The sequence below is a fragment of the Triturus cristatus genome, chromosome 12 (genome assembly GCF_964204655.1).
Source record: "Triturus cristatus chromosome 12, aTriCri1.1, whole genome shotgun sequence".
In the NCBI taxonomy this organism is placed as follows: Eukaryota; Metazoa; Chordata; class Amphibia; order Caudata; family Salamandridae; genus Triturus; species Triturus cristatus.
The window spans coordinates 660,950,869-660,967,815 of record NC_140595.1 but is presented as its reverse complement, the minus strand read 5'-3'; the positions used below and the strand labels follow the sequence as shown (position 1 = coordinate 660,967,815).

At 41.1% G+C, this 16,947-nt stretch overlaps 17 non-coding genes across 17 annotated transcripts; 4 read left to right on the top strand and 13 right to left on the bottom strand.

The window, feature by feature from the left end:
* Positions 1–53: 53 nt before the first annotated feature.
* TRNAS-GCU (transfer RNA serine (anticodon GCU)) lies at positions 54–135 on the bottom strand. The gene has a single exon. It is a non-coding gene; the product is annotated as a tRNA-Ser (tRNA).
* A 2,331-nt stretch (positions 136–2,466) lies between these two features.
* On the bottom strand, positions 2,467–2,548 carry TRNAS-GCU (transfer RNA serine (anticodon GCU)). The gene has a single exon. It is a non-coding gene; the product is annotated as a tRNA-Ser (tRNA).
* Positions 2,549–4,229: 1,681 nt separating this feature from the next.
* On the bottom strand, positions 4,230–4,301 carry TRNAT-UGU (transfer RNA threonine (anticodon UGU)). The gene has a single exon. It is a non-coding gene; the product is annotated as a tRNA-Thr (tRNA).
* A 589-nt stretch (positions 4,302–4,890) lies between these two features.
* On the bottom strand, positions 4,891–4,972 carry TRNAS-GCU (transfer RNA serine (anticodon GCU)). Its single transcript has one exon. It is a non-coding gene; the product is annotated as a tRNA-Ser (tRNA).
* Positions 4,973–5,384: 412 nt separating this feature from the next.
* TRNAI-UAU (transfer RNA isoleucine (anticodon UAU)) lies at positions 5,385–5,479 on the top strand. Its single transcript has 2 exons — positions 5,385–5,422; positions 5,444–5,479. It is a non-coding gene; the product is annotated as a tRNA-Ile (tRNA).
* Positions 5,480–6,642: 1,163 nt separating this feature from the next.
* On the bottom strand, positions 6,643–6,714 carry TRNAT-UGU (transfer RNA threonine (anticodon UGU)). Its single transcript has one exon. It is a non-coding gene; the product is annotated as a tRNA-Thr (tRNA).
* A 589-nt stretch (positions 6,715–7,303) lies between these two features.
* Positions 7,304–7,385, bottom strand: TRNAS-GCU (transfer RNA serine (anticodon GCU)). Its single transcript has one exon. It is a non-coding gene; the product is annotated as a tRNA-Ser (tRNA).
* A 412-nt stretch (positions 7,386–7,797) lies between these two features.
* On the top strand, positions 7,798–7,892 carry TRNAI-UAU (transfer RNA isoleucine (anticodon UAU)). The gene is made up of 2 exons: positions 7,798–7,835; positions 7,857–7,892. It is a non-coding gene; the product is annotated as a tRNA-Ile (tRNA).
* Positions 7,893–9,066: 1,174 nt separating this feature from the next.
* Positions 9,067–9,138, bottom strand: TRNAT-UGU (transfer RNA threonine (anticodon UGU)). Its single transcript has one exon. It is a non-coding gene; the product is annotated as a tRNA-Thr (tRNA).
* Positions 9,139–9,727: 589 nt separating this feature from the next.
* Positions 9,728–9,809, bottom strand: TRNAS-GCU (transfer RNA serine (anticodon GCU)). Its single transcript has one exon. It is a non-coding gene; the product is annotated as a tRNA-Ser (tRNA).
* Positions 9,810–10,221: 412 nt separating this feature from the next.
* On the top strand, positions 10,222–10,316 carry TRNAI-UAU (transfer RNA isoleucine (anticodon UAU)). The gene is made up of 2 exons: positions 10,222–10,259; positions 10,281–10,316. It is a non-coding gene; the product is annotated as a tRNA-Ile (tRNA).
* A 1,174-nt stretch (positions 10,317–11,490) lies between these two features.
* Positions 11,491–11,562, bottom strand: TRNAT-UGU (transfer RNA threonine (anticodon UGU)). Its single transcript has one exon. It is a non-coding gene; the product is annotated as a tRNA-Thr (tRNA).
* A 589-nt stretch (positions 11,563–12,151) lies between these two features.
* On the bottom strand, positions 12,152–12,233 carry TRNAS-GCU (transfer RNA serine (anticodon GCU)). The gene has a single exon. It is a non-coding gene; the product is annotated as a tRNA-Ser (tRNA).
* A 1,681-nt stretch (positions 12,234–13,914) lies between these two features.
* Positions 13,915–13,986, bottom strand: TRNAT-UGU (transfer RNA threonine (anticodon UGU)). The gene has a single exon. It is a non-coding gene; the product is annotated as a tRNA-Thr (tRNA).
* A 589-nt stretch (positions 13,987–14,575) lies between these two features.
* TRNAS-GCU (transfer RNA serine (anticodon GCU)) lies at positions 14,576–14,657 on the bottom strand. Its single transcript has one exon. It is a non-coding gene; the product is annotated as a tRNA-Ser (tRNA).
* A 412-nt stretch (positions 14,658–15,069) lies between these two features.
* Positions 15,070–15,164, top strand: TRNAI-UAU (transfer RNA isoleucine (anticodon UAU)). The gene is made up of 2 exons: positions 15,070–15,107; positions 15,129–15,164. It is a non-coding gene; the product is annotated as a tRNA-Ile (tRNA).
* A 1,175-nt stretch (positions 15,165–16,339) lies between these two features.
* On the bottom strand, positions 16,340–16,411 carry TRNAT-UGU (transfer RNA threonine (anticodon UGU)). Its single transcript has one exon. It is a non-coding gene; the product is annotated as a tRNA-Thr (tRNA).
* Positions 16,412–16,947: the final 536 nt, after the last annotated feature.

Here is a 16,947-nt window from a genome sequence, read left to right as displayed (position 1 = left end):
TGTAATTATACTTCAAGAAATGCTGGCCATCAAAAGAGACTCTGATGGCTTTCCGACAAAGGTGGGATTCGAACCCACGCGTGCAGAGCACAATGGATTAGCAGTCCATCGCCTTAACCACTCGGCCACCTCGTCTGCCCTACAGCCCCATCTGAAACCTTGCTTCACAAAAGGTACTGAAGTGTCAATATACTGTACCTAAAAAAGAAAAAAACAGCTGAGGCAAGATCTCACATTCCACGTCTTCCCCCAATCAGGGACCTACATTTCATTTTTGGGAAATTCTTACTATGTGCTAATTACAAATATTCATAAGATTCCCCTAGACTTTGTCAGAACTGTCAAGATATAATTCTATGGGGTTTTGAATTGACAGAGCATATGTTATAGGACAATTATAGAATCTATTCCGTTTGGACTGTATTTTTAATAGTCATGATAACATGCTAGCATGTGAGTCGATCTTGCACAGTGAATGATGGAGCAGTGTCTGTCATCTACTTGGTCAGCTGTAGATGGCTCACCTGGGGAGATGTGAAAAGAGAGAGCTCCAGTGGTGCAATCGGTTAGCGCCCGGTACTTATACAGCAGTACTTGCACTGAGCCATGCCGAGGTTGTGAGTTCAAGCCTCACCTGGAGCAGCCGTGTTGTTTTTCATAAACCATTTCACAAAAAGTAAAGTTTAAACTCAGAGTATGGACGGCCCTTGCTAGAGAGTCTTTACTTCTTATAGGATCTACGTGTCCTACTCCTCTGGGTGCCAAATATCACATATCCTCCGCGATGCTCAGTTTAAACATTCCATGATGTGCCATCTTGCATTTCATGCAAACACCACATCAGTGCATTTAAAAATACATTTGTAGAATAATAAATATGATGAAAACAGTGTTCTCACATGATAACCATAAACTGAAGAGCTGCAAAAAATGCTGTATCAGCTACTTACAATAAAAGGTGACTCGAAAAAACTAGCAAAAGAAGAGCATCATCATATTAAAGGTTCTATTCACCATCTTGAGTTGCACCATAGCAGCTTATGGTGCTTTTCTGCTCAGAGTGTGCCTCCAATCCCACATTCATTTTTAATTTCTTTGCAGTTTAAAAAACAACAATTACTGCTCGAAGTTCACTTTTCAAAACCATTCAACCTATTAAATGTATTTCTCTAACCTATGAATGTGGTCCATGTTCACTTTTCCTCATCTTCATCTCGATACTCCTTTCCCAGAAACCAGGTTCACTTCTTCATTCATCCCACCCATCCAAAGTCACCAAATCTTTGAAGCAAGTCTGCCTATTCTCCCTTTCTCTCTATGTACAAGATACCTTGTATCATTTGAATGGACAGCAGGAGAGAAGGATATTTATGGTGAGTGGGGGTGGGGTTTTGAGGAGTAACCTCATTTGCCTAAGAGCCGGGGTATCTGGGAAAAAAAGTATTTTATGGAGGAAGACTTTCACATCTCCTTGGTGAAATTTGTAGGGCCTTATAACATCCTTTCTGTGGATGCAGATTCAGTCGGAACAGAGGTCCTAGTCCTCGCTCTGCCTTTCAAAGGAACTGTAAATATGCATGGCTTATTTGGCTTTGCCCGGCAGGGCTTGCCCGGCAGGGTGAGAATGGCGTTCGTCAGGCGATCGGAAGGGGTGAGGCAATAATTTATAATTCAATGATCTTCATGATATTTTCTTGATAATATGAAAGCAGGAAAGGGAAGCTTGGCAATAAGCAATCCTAAAGCAAGGTGTGACTCCAGGGAAGAATGACTTGAAAACAACATACAGAAAGACTCATGTAAAAAGGCCCTGATGAGGCTTGAACTCATGACCCCTGGTTAACAAGACCAGTGCTCTGCCACTGAGCTACAAGGCCAGTCGGCACACAGGATGTAAATTGCAACATGTATTCTTACTGAGGTATGAATATATCTATGATTTTGAGACTCTGTATGGAAACGTAGTTGCATATGAATGTCCACGTGCGCGCACACATTGAAGACCATGCTTAAGGCACTTTTTTTGGAAGTATGAAAAACTACATTTTCATATGAGAAAATAAGAGTTTTCGCATTCAAGACCATACCGATAGCTCTAGTTAGTATGTCTGCAATCAGTGACATATAGAGAACCCACTTATTAGAAGTGATCTGTCTCTGTGGGGCAGACATATGTTAACAGTCATTCATTTGAGACGGCCTAAACTTTAGGAGTAAGAGCTGCTTTCTTATCAATCTATTTATCCAAACTGGTTAATAAGCCAGGAGTGAGTGAAAGGCAATCCTCTGGAAACTCCATGAAATATCTAATTTCTATTACGCACAAAATACTTCACTTTATTTGACATATTTGTTAAAATGGAACAGTCAGATGATCCCATTTAGCGGATCCTGGCTCTGTCTTGAAAGAGAGTGTAATTATACTACAAGAAATGCTGGCCATCAAAAGAGCCTCTGATGGCTTTCCGACGAAGGTGGGATTCGAACCCACGCGTGCAGAGCACAATGGATTAGCAGTCCATCGCCTTAACCACTCGGCCACCTCGTCTGCCCTACAGCCCCATCTGAAACCTTGCTTCACAAAAGGTACTGAAGTGTCAATATACTGTACCTAAAAAAGAAAAAAACAGCTGAGGCAAGATCTCACATTCCACGTCTTCCCCCAATCAGGGACCTACATTTCATTTTTGGGAAATTCTTACTATGTGCTAATTACAAATATTCATAAGATTCCCCTAGACTTTGTCAGAACTGTCAAGATATAATTCTATGGGGTTTTGAATTGACAGAGCATATGTTATAGGACAATTATAGAATCTATTCCGTTTGGACTGTATTTTTAATAGTCATGATAACATGCTAGCATGTGAGTCGATCTTGCACAGTGAATGATGGAGCAGTGTCTGTCATCTACTTGGTCAGCTGTAGATGGCTCACCTGGGGAAATGTGAAAAGAGAGAGCTCCAGTGGCGCAATCGATTAGCGCGCGGTACTTATACAGCAGTACTTGCACTGAGCCATGCTGAGGTTGTGAGTTCGAGCCTCACCTGGAGCAGCCGTGTTGTTTTTCATAAACCATTTCACAAAAAGTAAAGTTTAAACTCAGAGTATGGACGGCCCTTGCTAGAGAGTCTTTACTTCTTATAGGATCTACGTGACCTACTCCTCTGGGTGCCAAATATCACATATCCTCCGCGATGCTCAGTTTAAACATTCCATGATGTGCCATCTTGCATTTCATGCAAACACCACATCAGTGCATTTAAAAATACATTTGTAGAATAATAAATATGATGAAAACAGTGTTCTCACATGATAACCATAAACTGAAGAGCTGCAAAAAATGCTGTATCAGCTACTTACAATAAAAGGTGACTCGAAAAAACTAGCAAAAGAAGAGCATCATCATATTAAAGGTTCTATTCACCATCTTGAGTTGCACCATAGCAGCTTATGGTGCTTTTCTGCTCAGAGTGTGCCTCCAATCCCACATTCATTTTTAATTTCTTTGCAGTTTAAAAAACAACAATTACTGCTCGAAGTTCACTTTTCAAAACCATTCAACCTATTAAATGTATTTCTCTAACCTATGAATGTGGTCCATGTTCACTTTTCCTCATCTTCATCTCGATACTCCTTTCCCAGAAACCAGGTTCACTTCTTCATTCATCCCACCCATCCAAAGTCACCAAATCTTTGAAGCAAGTCTGCCTATTCTCCCTTTCTCTCTATGTACAAGATACCTTGTATCATTTGAATGGACAGCAGGAGAGAAGGATATTTATGGTGAGTGGGGGTGGGGTTTTGAGGAGTAACCTCATTTGCCTAAGAGCCGGGGTATCTGGGAAAAAAAGTATTTTATGGGGGAAGACTTTCACATCTCCTTGGTGAAATTTGTAGGGCCTTATAACATCCTTTCTGTGGATGCAGATTCAGTCGGAACAGAGGTCCTAGTCCTCGCTCTGCCTTTCAAAGGAACTGTAAATATGCATGGCTTATTTGGCTTTGCCCGGCAGGGCTTGCCCGCCAGGGTGAGAATGGCGTTTGTCAGGCGTTCGTCAGGCGATCGGAAGGGGTGAGGCAATAATTTATAATTCAATGATCTTCATGATATTTTCTTGATAATATGAAAGCAGGAAAGGGAAGCTTGGCAATAAGCAATCCTAAAGCAAGGTGTGACTCCAGGGAAGAATGACTTGAAAACAACATACAGAAAGACTCATGTAAAAAGGCCCTGATGAGGCTTGAACTCATGACCCCTGGTTTACAAGACCAGTGCTCTGCCACTGAGCTACAAGGCCAGTCTGCACGCAGAATGTAAATTGCAACATGTATTCTTACTGAGGTATGAATATATCTATGATTTTGAGACTCTGTATGGAAACGTAGTTGCATATGAATGTCCACGTGCGCGCACACATTGAAGACCATGCTTAAGGCACTTTTTTTGGAAGTATGAAAAACTACATTTTCATATGAGAAAATAAGAGTTTTCGCATTCAAGACCATACCGATAGCTCTAGTTAGTATGTCTGCAATCAGTGACATATAGAGAACCCACTTATTAGAAGTGATCTGTCTCTGTGGGGCAGACATATGTTAACAGTCATTCATTTGAGACGGCCTAAACTTTAGGAGTAAGAGCTGCTTTCTTATCAATCTATTTATCCAAACTGGTTAATAAGCCAGGAGTGAGTGAAAGGCAATCCTCTGGAAACCCCATGAAAGATCTAATTTCTATTACGCACAAAATACTTCACTTTATTTGACATATTTGTTAAAATGGAACAGTCAGATGATCCCATCTAGCGGATCCTGGCTTTGTCTTGAAAGAGAGTGTAATTATACTTCAAGAAATGCTGGCCATCAAAAGAGACTCTGATGGCTTTCCGACGAAGGTGGGATTCGAACCCACGCGTGCAGAGCACAATGGATTAGCAGTCCATCGCCTTAACCACTCGGCCACCTCGTCTGCCCTACAGCCCCATCTGAAACCTTGCTTCACAAAAGGTACTGAAGTGTCAATATACTGTACCTAAAAAAGAAAAAAACAGCTGAGGCAAGATCTCACATTCCACGTCTTCCCCCAATCAGGGACCTACATTTCATTTTTGGGAAATTCTTACTATGTGCTAATTACAAATATTCATAAGATTCCCCTAGACTTTGTCAGAACTGTCAAGATATAATTCTATGGGGTTTTGAATTGACAGAGCATATGTTATAGGACAATTAGAGAATCTATTCCGTTTGGACTGTATTTTTAATAGTCATGATAACATGCTAGCATGTGAGTCGATCTTGCACAGTGAATGATGGAGCAGTGTCTGTCATCTACTTGGTCAGCTGTAGATGGCTCACCTGGGGAGATGTGAAAAGAGAGAGCTCCAGTGGCGCAATTGGTTAGCGCACGGTACTTATACAGCAGTACTTGCACTGAGCCATGCCGAGGTTGTGAGTTCAAGCCTCACCTGGAGCAGCCGTGTTGTTTTTCATAAACCATTTCACAAAAAGTAAAGTTTAAACTCAGAGTATGGACGGCCCTTGCTAGAGAGTCTTTACTTCTTATAGGATCTACGTGTCCTACTCCTCTGGGTGCCAAATATCACATATCCTCCGCGATGCTCAGTTTAAACATTCCATGATGTGCCATCTTGCATTTCATGCAAACACCACATCAGTGCATTTAAAAATACATTTGTAGAATAATAAATATGATGAAAACAGTGTTCTCACATGATAACCATAAACTGAAGAGCTGCAAAAAATGCTGTATCAGCTACTTACAATAAAAGGTGACTCGAAAAAACTAGCAAAAGAAGAGCATCATCATATTAAAGGTTCTATTCACCATCTTGAGTTGCACCATAGCAGCTTATGGTGCTTTTCTGCTCAGAGTGTGCCTCCAATCCCACATTCATTTTTAATTTCTTTGCAGTTTAAAAAACAACAATTACTGCTCGAAGTTCACTTTTCAAAACCATTCAACCTATTAAATGTATTTCTCTAACCTATGAATGTGGTCCATGTTCACTTTTCCTCATCTTCATCTCGATACTCCTTTCCCAGAAACCAGGTTCACTTCTTCATTCATCCCACCCATCCAAAGTCACCAAATCTTTGAAGCAAGTCTGCCTATTCTCCCTTTCTCTCTATGTACAAGATACCTTGTATCATTTGAATGGACAGCAGGAGAGAAGGATATTTATGGTGAGTGGGGGTGGGGTTTTGAGGAGTAACCTCATTTGCCTAAGAGCCGGTGTATCTGGGAAAAAAAGTATTTTATGGGGGAAGACTTTCACATCTCCTTGGTGAAATTTGTAGGGCCTTATAACATCCTTTCTGTGGATGCAGATTCAGTCGGAACAGAGGTCCTAGTCCTCGCTCTGCCTTTCAAAGGAACTGTAAATATGCATGGCTTATTTGGCTTTGCCCGGCAGGGCTTGCCCGGCAGGGTGAGAATGGCGTTCGTCAGGCGATCGGAAGGGGTGAGGCAATAATTTATAATTCAATGATCTTCATGATATTTTCTTGATAATATGAAAGCAGGAAAGGGAAGCTTGGCAATAAGCAATCCTAAAGCAAGGTGTGACTCCAGGGAAGAATGACTTGAAAACAACATACAGAAAGACTCATGTAAAAAGGCCCTGATGAGGCTTGAACTCATGACCCCTGGTTTACAAGACCAGTGCTCTGCCACTGAGCTACAAGGCCAGTCTGCACGCAGGATGTAAATTGCAACATGTATTCTTACTGAGGTATGAATATATCTATGATTTTGAGACTCTGTATGGAAACGTAGTTGCATATGAATGTCCACGTGCGCGCACACATTGAAGACCATGCTTAAGGCACTTTTTTTGGAAGTATGAAAAACTACATTTTCATATGAGAAAATAAGAGTTTTCGCATTCAAGACCATACCGATAGCTCTAGTTAGTATGTCTGCAATCAGTGACATATAGAGAACCCACTTATTAGAAGTGATCTGTCTCTGTGGGGCAGACATATGTTAACAGTCATTCATTTGAGACGGCCTAAACTTTAGGAGTAAGAGCTGCTTTCTTATCAATCTATTTATCCAAACTGGTTAATAAGCCAGGAGTGAGTGAAAGGCAATCCTCTGGAAACTCCATGAAAGATCTAATTTCTATTACGCACAAAATACTTCACTTTATTTGACATATTTGTTAAAATGGAACAGTCAGATGATCCCATCTAGCGGATCCTGGCTCTGTCTTGAAAGAGAGTGTAATTATACTACAAGAAATGCTGGCCATCAAAAGAGACTCTGATGGCTTTCCGACGAAGGTGGGATTCGAACCCACGCGTGCAGAGCACAATGGATTAGCAGTCCATCGCCTTAACCACTCGGCCACCTCGTCTGCCCTACAGCCCCATCTGAAACCTTGCTTCACAAAAGGTACTGAAGTGTCAATATACTGTACCTAAAAAAGAAAAAAACAGCTGAGGCAAGATCTCACATTCCACGTCTTCCCCCAATCAGGGACCTACATTTCATTTTTGGGAAATTCTTACTATGTGCTAATTACAAATATTCATAAGATTCCCCTAGACTTTGTCAGAACTGTCAAGATATAATTCTATGGGGTTTTGAATAGACAGAGCATATGTTATAGGACAATTATAGAATCTATTCCGTTTGGACTGTATTTTTAATAGTCATGATAACATGCTAGCATGTGAGTCGATCTTGCACAGTGAATGATGGAGCAGTGTCTGTCATCTACTTGGTCAGCTGTAGATGGCTCACCTGGGGAGATGTGAAAAGAGAGAGCTCCAGTGGCGCAATCGGTTAGCGCGCGGTACTTATACAGCAGTACTTGCACTGAGCCATGCCGAGGTTGTGAGTTCGAGCCTCACCTGGAGCAGCCGTGTTGTTTTTCATAAACCATTTCACAAAAAGTAAAGTTTAAACTCAGAGTATGGACGGCCCTTGCTAGAGAGTCTTTACTTCTTATAGGATCTACGTGTCCTACTCCTCTGGGTGCCAAATATCACATATCCTCCGCGATGCTCAGTTTAAACATTCCATGATGTGCCATCTTGCATTTCATGCAAACACCACATCAGTGCATTTAAAAATACATTTGTAGAATAATAAATATGATGAAAACAGTGTTCTCACATGATAACCATAAACTGAAGAGCTGCAAAAAATGCTGTATCAGCTACTTACAATAAAAGGTGACTCGAAAAAACTAGCAAAAGAAGAGCATCATCATATTAAAGGTTCTATTCACCATCTTGAGTTGCACCATAGCAGCTTATGGTGCTTTTCTGCTCAGAGTGTGCCTCCAATCCCACATTCATTTTTAATTTCTTTGCAGTTTAAAACACAACAATTACTGCTCGAAGTTCACTTTTCAAAACCATTCAACCTATTAAATGTATTTCTCTAACCTATGAATGTGGTCCATGTTCACTTTTCCTCATCTTCATCTCGATACTCCTTTCCCAGAAACCAGGTTCACTTCTTCATTCAACCCACCCATCCAAAGTCACCAAATCTTTGAAGCAAGTCTGCCTATTCTCCCTTTCTCTCTATGTACAAGATACCTTGTATCATTTGAATGGACAGCAGGAGAGAAGGATATTTATGGTGAGTGGGGGTGGGGTTTTGAGGAGTAACCTCATTTGCCTAAGAGCCGGGGTATCTGGGAAAAAAAGTATTTTATGGGGGAAGACTTTCACATCTCCTTGGTGAAATTTGTAGGGCCTTATAACATCCTTTCTGTGGATGCAGATTCAGTCGGAACAGAGGTCCTAGTCCTCGCTCTGCCTTTCAAAGGAACTGTAAATATGCATGGCTTATTTGGCTTTGCCCGGCAGGGCTTGCCCGGCAGGGTGAGAATGGCGTTTGTCAGGCGTTCGTCAGGCGATCGGAAGTGGTGAGGCAATAATTTATAATTCAATGATCTTCATTATATTTTCTTGATAATATGAAAGCAGGAAAGGGAAGCTTGACAATAAGCAATCCTAAAGCAAGGTGTGACTCCAGGGAAGAATGACTTGAAAACAACATACAGAAAGACTCATGTAAAAAGGCCCTGATGAGGCTTGAACTCATGACCCCTGGTTTACAAGACCAGTGCTCTGCCACTGAGCTACAAGGCCAGTCGGCACACAGGATGTAAATTGCAACATGTATTCTTACTGAGGTATGAATATATCTATGATTTTGAGACTCTGTATGGAAACGTAGTTGCATATGAATGTCCACGTGCGCGCACACATTGAAGACCATGCTTAAGGCACTTTTTTTGGAAGTATGAAAAACTACATTTTCATATGAGAAAATAAGAGTTTTCGCATTCAAGACCATACCGATAGCTCTAGTTAGTATGTCTGCAATCAGTGACATATAGAGAACCCACTTATTAGAAGTGATCTGTCTCTGTGGGGCAGACATATGTTAACAGTCATTCATTTGAGACGGCCTAAACTTTAAGAGTAAGAGCTGCTTTCTTATCAATCTATTTATCCAAACTGGTTAATAAGCCAGGAGTGAGTGAAAGGCAATCCTCTGGAAACTCCATGAAAGATCTAATTTCTATTACGCACAAAATACTTCACTTTATTTGACATATTTGTTAAAATGGAACAGTCAGATGATCCCATCTAGCGGATCCTGGCTCTGTCTTGAAAGAGAGTGTAATTATACTACAAGAAATGCTGGCCATCAAAAGAGACTCTGATGGCTTTCCGACGAAGGTGGGATTCGAACCCACGCGTGCAGAGCACAATGGATTAGCAGTCCATCGCCTTAACCACTCGGCCACCTCGTCTGCCCTACAGCCCCATCTGAAACCTTGCTTCACAAAAGGTACTGAAGTGTCAATATACTGTACCTAAAAAAGAAAAAAACAGCTGAGGCAAGATCTCACATTCCACGTCTTCCCCCAATCAGGGACCTACATTTCATTTTTGGGAAATTCTTACTATGTGCTAATTACAAATATTCATAAGATTCCCCTAGACTTTGTCAGAACTGTCAAGATATAATTCTATGGGGTTTTGAATTGACAGAGCATATGTTATAGGACAATTATAGAATCTATTCCGTTTGGACTGTATTTTTAATAGTCATGATAACATGCTAGCATGTGAGTCGATTTTGCACAGTGAATGATGGAGCAGTGTCTGTCATCTACTTGGTCAGCTGTAGATGGCTCACCTGGGGAGATGTGAAAAGAGAGAGCTCCAGTGGCGCAATCGGTTAGCGCGCGGTACTTATACAGCAGTACTTGCACTGAGCCATGCTGAGGTTGTGAGTTCGAGCCTCACCTGGAGCAGCCGTGTTGTTTTTCATAAACCATTTCACAAAAAGTAAAGTTTAAACTCAGAGTATGGACGGCCCTTGCTAGAGAGTCTTTACTTCTTATAGGATCTACGTGTCCTACTCCTCTGGGTGCCAAATATCACATATCCTCCGCGATGCTCAGTTTAAACATTCCATGATGTGCCATCTTGCATTTCATGCAAACACCACATCAGTGCATTTAAAAATACATTTGTAGAATAATAAATATGATGAAAACAGTGTTCTCACATGATAACCATAAACTGAAGAGCTGCAAAAAATGCTGTATCAGCTACTTACAATAAAAGGTGACTCGAAAAAACTAGCAAAAGAAGAGCATCATCATATTAAAGGTTCTATTCACCATCTTGAGTTGCACCATAGCAGCTTATGGTGCTTTTCTGCTCAGAGTGTGCCTCCAATCCCACATTCATTTTTAATTTCTTTGCAGTTTAAAAAACAACAATTACTGCTCGAAGTTCACTTTTCAAAACCATTCAACCTATTAAATGTATTTCTCTAACCTATGAATGTGGTCCATGTTCACTTTTCCTCATCTTCATCTCGATACTCCTTTCCCAGAAACCAGGTTCACTTCTTCATTCATCCCACCCATCCAAAGTCACCAAATCTTTGAAGCAAGTCTGCCTATTCTCCCTTTCTCTCTATGTACAAGATACCTTGTATCATTTGAATGGACAGCAGGAGAGAAGGATATTTATGGTGAGTGGGGGTGGGGTTTTGAGGAGTAACCTCATTTGCCTAAGAGCCGGGGTATCTGGGAAAAAAAGTATTTTATGGGGGAAGACTTTCACATCTCCTTGGTGAAATTTGTAGGGCCTTATAACATCCTTTCTGTGGATGCAGATTCAGTCGGAACAGAAGTCCTAGTCCTCGCTCTGCCTTTCAAAGGAACTGTAAATATGCATGGCTTATTTGGCTTTGCCCGGCAGGGCTTGCCCGCCAGGGTGAGAATGGCGTTTGTCAGGCGTTCGTCAGGCGATCGGAAGGGGTGAGGCAATAATTTATAATTCAATGATCTTCATGATATTTTCTTGATAATATGAAAGCAGGAAAGGGAAGCTTGGCAATAAGCAATCCTAAAGCAAGGTGTGACTCCAGGGAAGAATGACTTGAAAACAACATACAGAAAGACTCATGTAAAAAGGCCCTGATGAGGCTTGAACTCATGCCCCCTGGTTTACAAGACCAGTGCTCTGCCACTGAGCTACAAGGCCAGTCTGTACGCAGGATGTAAATTGCAACATGTATTCTTACTGAGGTATGAATATATCTATGATTTTGAGACTCTGTATGGAAACGTAGTTGCATATGAATGTCCACGTGCGCGCACACATTGAAGACCATGCTTAAGGCACTTTTTTTGGAAGTATGAAAAACTACATTTTCATATGAGAAAATAAGAGTTTTCGCATTCAAGACCATACCGATAGCTCTAGTTAGTATGTCTGCAATCAGTGACATATAGAGAACCCACTTATTAGAAGTGATCTGTCTCTGTGGGGCAGACATATGTTAACAGTCATTCATTTGAGACGGCCTAAACTTTAGGAGTAAGAGCTGCTTTCTTATCAATCTATTTATCCGAACTGGTTAATAAGCCAGGAGTGAGTGAAAGGCAATCCTCTGGAAACTCCATGAAAGATCTAATTTCTATTACGCACAAAATACTTCACTTTATTTGACATATTTGTTAAAATGGAACAGTCAGATGATCCCATCTAGCGGATCCTGGCTCTGTCTTGAAAGAGAGTGTAATTATACTACAAGAAATGCTGGCCATCAAAAGAGACTCTGATGGCTTTCCGACGAAGGTGGGATTCGAACCCACGCGTGCAGAGAACAATGGATTAGCAGTCCATCGCCTTAACCACTCGGCCACCTCGTCTGCCCTACAGCCCCATCTGAAACCTTGCTTCACAAAAGGTACTGAAGTGTCAATATACTGTACCTAAAAAAGAAAAAAACAGCTGAGGCAAGATCTCACATTCCACGTCTTCCCCCAATCAGGGACCTACATTTCATTTTTGGGAAATTCTTACTATGTGCTAATTACAAATATTCATAAGATTCCCCTAGACTTTGTCAGAACTGTCAAGATATAATTCTATGGGGTTTTGAATTGACAGAGCATATGTTATAGGACAATTATAGAATCTATTCCGTTTGGACTGTATTTTTAATAGTCATGATAACATGCTAGCATGTGAGTCGATTTTGCACAGTGAATGATGGAGCAGTGTCTGTCATCTACTTGGTCAGCTGTAGATGGCTCACCTGGGGAGATGTGAAAAGAGAGAGCTCCAGTGGCGCAATCGGTTAGCGCGCGGTACTTATACAGCAGTACTTGCACTGAGCCATGCTGAGCTTGTGAGTTCGAGCCTCACCTGGAGCAGCCGTGTTGTTTTTCATAAACCATTTCACAAAAAGTAAAGTTTAAACTCAGAGTATGGACGGCCCTTGCTAGAGAGTCTTTACTTCTTATAGGATCTACGTGTCCTACTCCTCTGGGTGCCAAATATCACATATCCTCCGCGATGCTCAGTTTAAACATTCCATGATGTGCCATCTTGCATTTCATGCAAACACCACATCAGTGCATTTAAAAATACATTTGTAGAATAATAAATATGATGAAAACAGTGTTCTCACATGATAACCATAAACTGAAGAGCTGCAAAAAATGCTGTATCAGCTACTTACAATAAAAGGTTACTCGAAAAAACTAGCAAAAGAAGAGCATCATCATATTAAAGGTTCTATTCACCATCTTGAGTTGCACCATAGCAGCTTATGGTGCTTTTCTGCTCAGAGTGTGCCTCCAATCCCACATTCATTTTTAATTTCTTTGCAGTTTAAAAAACAACAATTACTGCTCGAAGTTCACTTTTCAAAACCATTCAACCTATTAAATGTATTTCTCTAACCTATGAATGTGGTCCATGTTCACTTTTCCTCATCTTCATCTCGATACTCCTTTCCCAGAAACCAGGTTCACTTCTTCATTCATCCCACCCATCCAAAGTCACCAAATCTTTGAAGCAAGTCTGCCTATTCTCCCTTTCTCTCTATGTACAAGATACCTTTTATCATTTGAATGGACAGCAGGAGAGAAGGATATTTATGGTGAGTGGGGGTGGGGTTTTGAGGAGTAACCTCATTTGCCTAAGAGCCGGGGTATCTGGGAAAAAAAGTATTTTATGGGGGAAGACTTTCACATCTCCTTGGTGAAATTTGTAGGGCCTTATAACATCCTTTCTGTGGATGCAGATTCAGTCGGAACAGAGGTCCTAGTCCTCGCTCTGCCTTTCAAAGGAACTGTAAATATGCATGGCTTATTTGGCTTTGCCCGGCAGGGCTTGCCCGCCAGGGTGAGAATGGCGTTTGTCAGGCGTTCGTCAGGCGATCGGAAGGGGTGAGGCAATAATTTATAATTCAATGATCTTCATGATATTTTCTTGATAATATGAAAGCAGGAAAGGGAAGCTTGGCAATAAGCAATCCTAAAGCAAGGTGTGACTCCAGGGAAGAATGACTTGAAAACAACATACAGAAAGACTCATGTAAAAAGGCCCTGATGAGGCTTGAACTCATGACCCCTGGTTTACAAGACCAGTGCTCTGCCACTGAGCTACAAGGCCAGTCTGCACGCAGGATGTAAATTGCAACATGTATTCTTACTGAGGTATGAATATATCTATGATTTTGAGACTCTGTATGGAAACGTAGTTGCATATGAATGTCCACGTGCGCGCACACATTGAAGACCATGCTTAAGGCACTTTTTTTGGAAGTATGAAAAACTACATTTTCATATGAGAAAATAAGAGTTTTCGCATTCAAGACCATACCGATAGCTCTAGTTAGTATGTCTGCAATCAGTGACATATAGAGAACCCACTTATTAGAAGTGATCTGTCTCTGTGGGGCAGACATATGTTAACAGTCATTCATTTGAGACGGCCTAAACTTTAGGAGTAAGAGCTGCTTTCTTATCAATCTATTTATCCGAACTGGTTAATAAGCCAGGAGTGAGTGAAAGGCAATCCTCTGGAAACTCCATGAAAGATCTAATTTCTATTACGCACAAAATACTTCACTTTATTTGACATATTTGTTAAAATGGAACAGTCAGATGATCCCATCTAGCGGATCCTGGCTCTGTCTTGAAAGAGAGTGTAATTATACTACAAGAAATGCTGGCCATCAAAAGAGACTCTGATGGCTTTCCGACGAAGGTGGGATTCGAACCCACGCGTGCAGAGCACAATGGATTAGCAGTCCATCGCCTTAACCACTCGGCCACCTCGTCTGCCCTACAGCCCCATCTGAAACCTTGCTTCACAAAAGGTACTGAAGTGTCAATATACTGTACCTAAAAAAGAAAAAAACAGCTGAGGCAAGATCTCACATTCCACGTCTTCCCCCAATCAGGGTCCTACATTTCATTTTTGGGAAATTCTTACTATGTGCTAATTACAAATATTCATAAGATTCCCCTAGACTTTGTCAGAACTGTCAAGATATAATTCTATGGGGTTTTGAATTGACAGAGCATATGTTATAGGACAATTATAGAATCTATTCCGTTTGGACTGTATTTTTAATAGTCATGATAACATGCTAGCATGTGAGTCGATCTTGCACAGTGAATGATGGAGCAGTGTCTGTCATCTACTTGGTCAGCTGTAGATGGCTCACCTGGGGAGATGTGAAAAGAGAGAGCTCCAGTGGTGCAATCGGTTAGCGCGCGGTACTTATACAGCAGTACTTGCACTGAGCCATGCCGAGGTTGTGAGTTCAAGCCTCACCTGGAGCAGCCGTGTTGTTTTTCATAAACCATTTCACAAAAAGTAAAGTTTAAACTCAGAGTATGGACGGCCCTTGCTAGAGAGTCTTTACTTCTTATAGGATCTACGTGTCCTACTCCTCTGGGTGCCAAATATCACATATCCTCCGCGATGCTCAGTTTAAACATTCCATGATGTGCCATCTTGCATTTCATGCAAACACCACATCAGTGCATTTAAAAATACATTTGTAGAATAACAAATATGATGAAAACAGTGTTCTCACATGATAACCATAAACTGAAGAGCTGCAAAAAATGCTGTATCAGCTACTTACAATAAAAGGTGACTCGAAAAAACTAGCAAAAGAAGAGCATCATCATATTAAAGGTTCTATTCACCATCTTGAGTTGCACCATAGCAGCTTATGGTGCTTTTCTGCTCAGAGTGTGCCTCCAATCCCACATTCATTTTTAATTTCTTTGCAGTTTAAAACACAACAATTACTGCTCGAAGTTCACTTTTCAAAACCATTCAACCTATTAAATGTATTTCTCTAACCTATGAATGTGGTCTATGTTCACTTTTCCTCATCTTCATCTCGATACTCCTTTCCCAGAAACCAGGTTCACTTCTTCATTCAACCCACCCATCCAAAGTCACCAAATCTTTGAAGCAAGTCTGCCTATTCTCCCTTTCTCTCTATGTACAAGATACCTTGTATCATTTGAATGGACAGCAGGAGAGAAGGATATTTATGGTGAGTGGGGGTGGGGTTTTGAGGAGTAACCTCATTTGCCTAAGAGCCGGGGTATCTGGGAAAAAAAAGTATTTTATGGGGGAAGACTTTCACATCTCCTTGGTGAAATTTGTAGGGCCTTATAACATCCTTTCTGTGGATGCAGATTCAGTCGGAACAGAGGTCCTAGTCCTTGCTCTGCCTTTCAAAGGAACTGTAAATATGCATGGCTTATTTGGCTTTGCCCGGCAGGGCTTGCCCGGCAGGGTGAGAATGGCGTTTGTAAGGCGTTCGTCAGGCGATCGGAAGTGGTGAGGCAATAATTTATAATTCAATGATCTTCATTATATTTTCTTGATAATATGAAAGCAGGAAAGGGAAGCTTGACAATAAGCAATCCTAAAGCAAGGTGTGACTCCAGGGAAGAATGACTTGAAAACAACATACAGAAAGACTCATGTAAAAAGGCCCTGATGAGGCTTGAACTCATGACCCCTGGTTTACAAGACCAGTGCTCTGCCACTGAGCTACAAGGCCAGTCGGCACACAGGATGTAAATTGCAACATGTATTCTTACTGAGGTATGAATATATCTATGATTTTGAGACTCTGTATGGAAACGTAGTTGCATATGAATGTCCACGTGCGCGCACACATTGAAGACCATGCTTAAGGCACTTTTTTTGGAAGTATGAAAAACTACATTTTCATATGAGAAAATAAGAGTTTTCGCATTCAAGACCATACCGATAGCTCTAGTTAGTATGTCTGCAATCAGTGACATATAGAGAACCCACTTATTAGAAGTGATCTGTCTCTGTGGGGCAGACATATGTTAACAGTCATTCATTTGAGACGGCCTAAACTTTAAGAGTAAGAGCTGCTTTCTTATCAATCTATTTATCCAAACTGGTTAATAAGCCAGGAGTGAGTGAAAGGCAATCCTCTGGAAACTCCATGAAAGATCTAATTTCTATTACGCACAAAATACTTCACTTTATTTGACATATTTGTTAAAATGGAACAGTCAGATGATCCCATCTAGCGGATCCTGGCTCTGTCTTGAAAGAGAG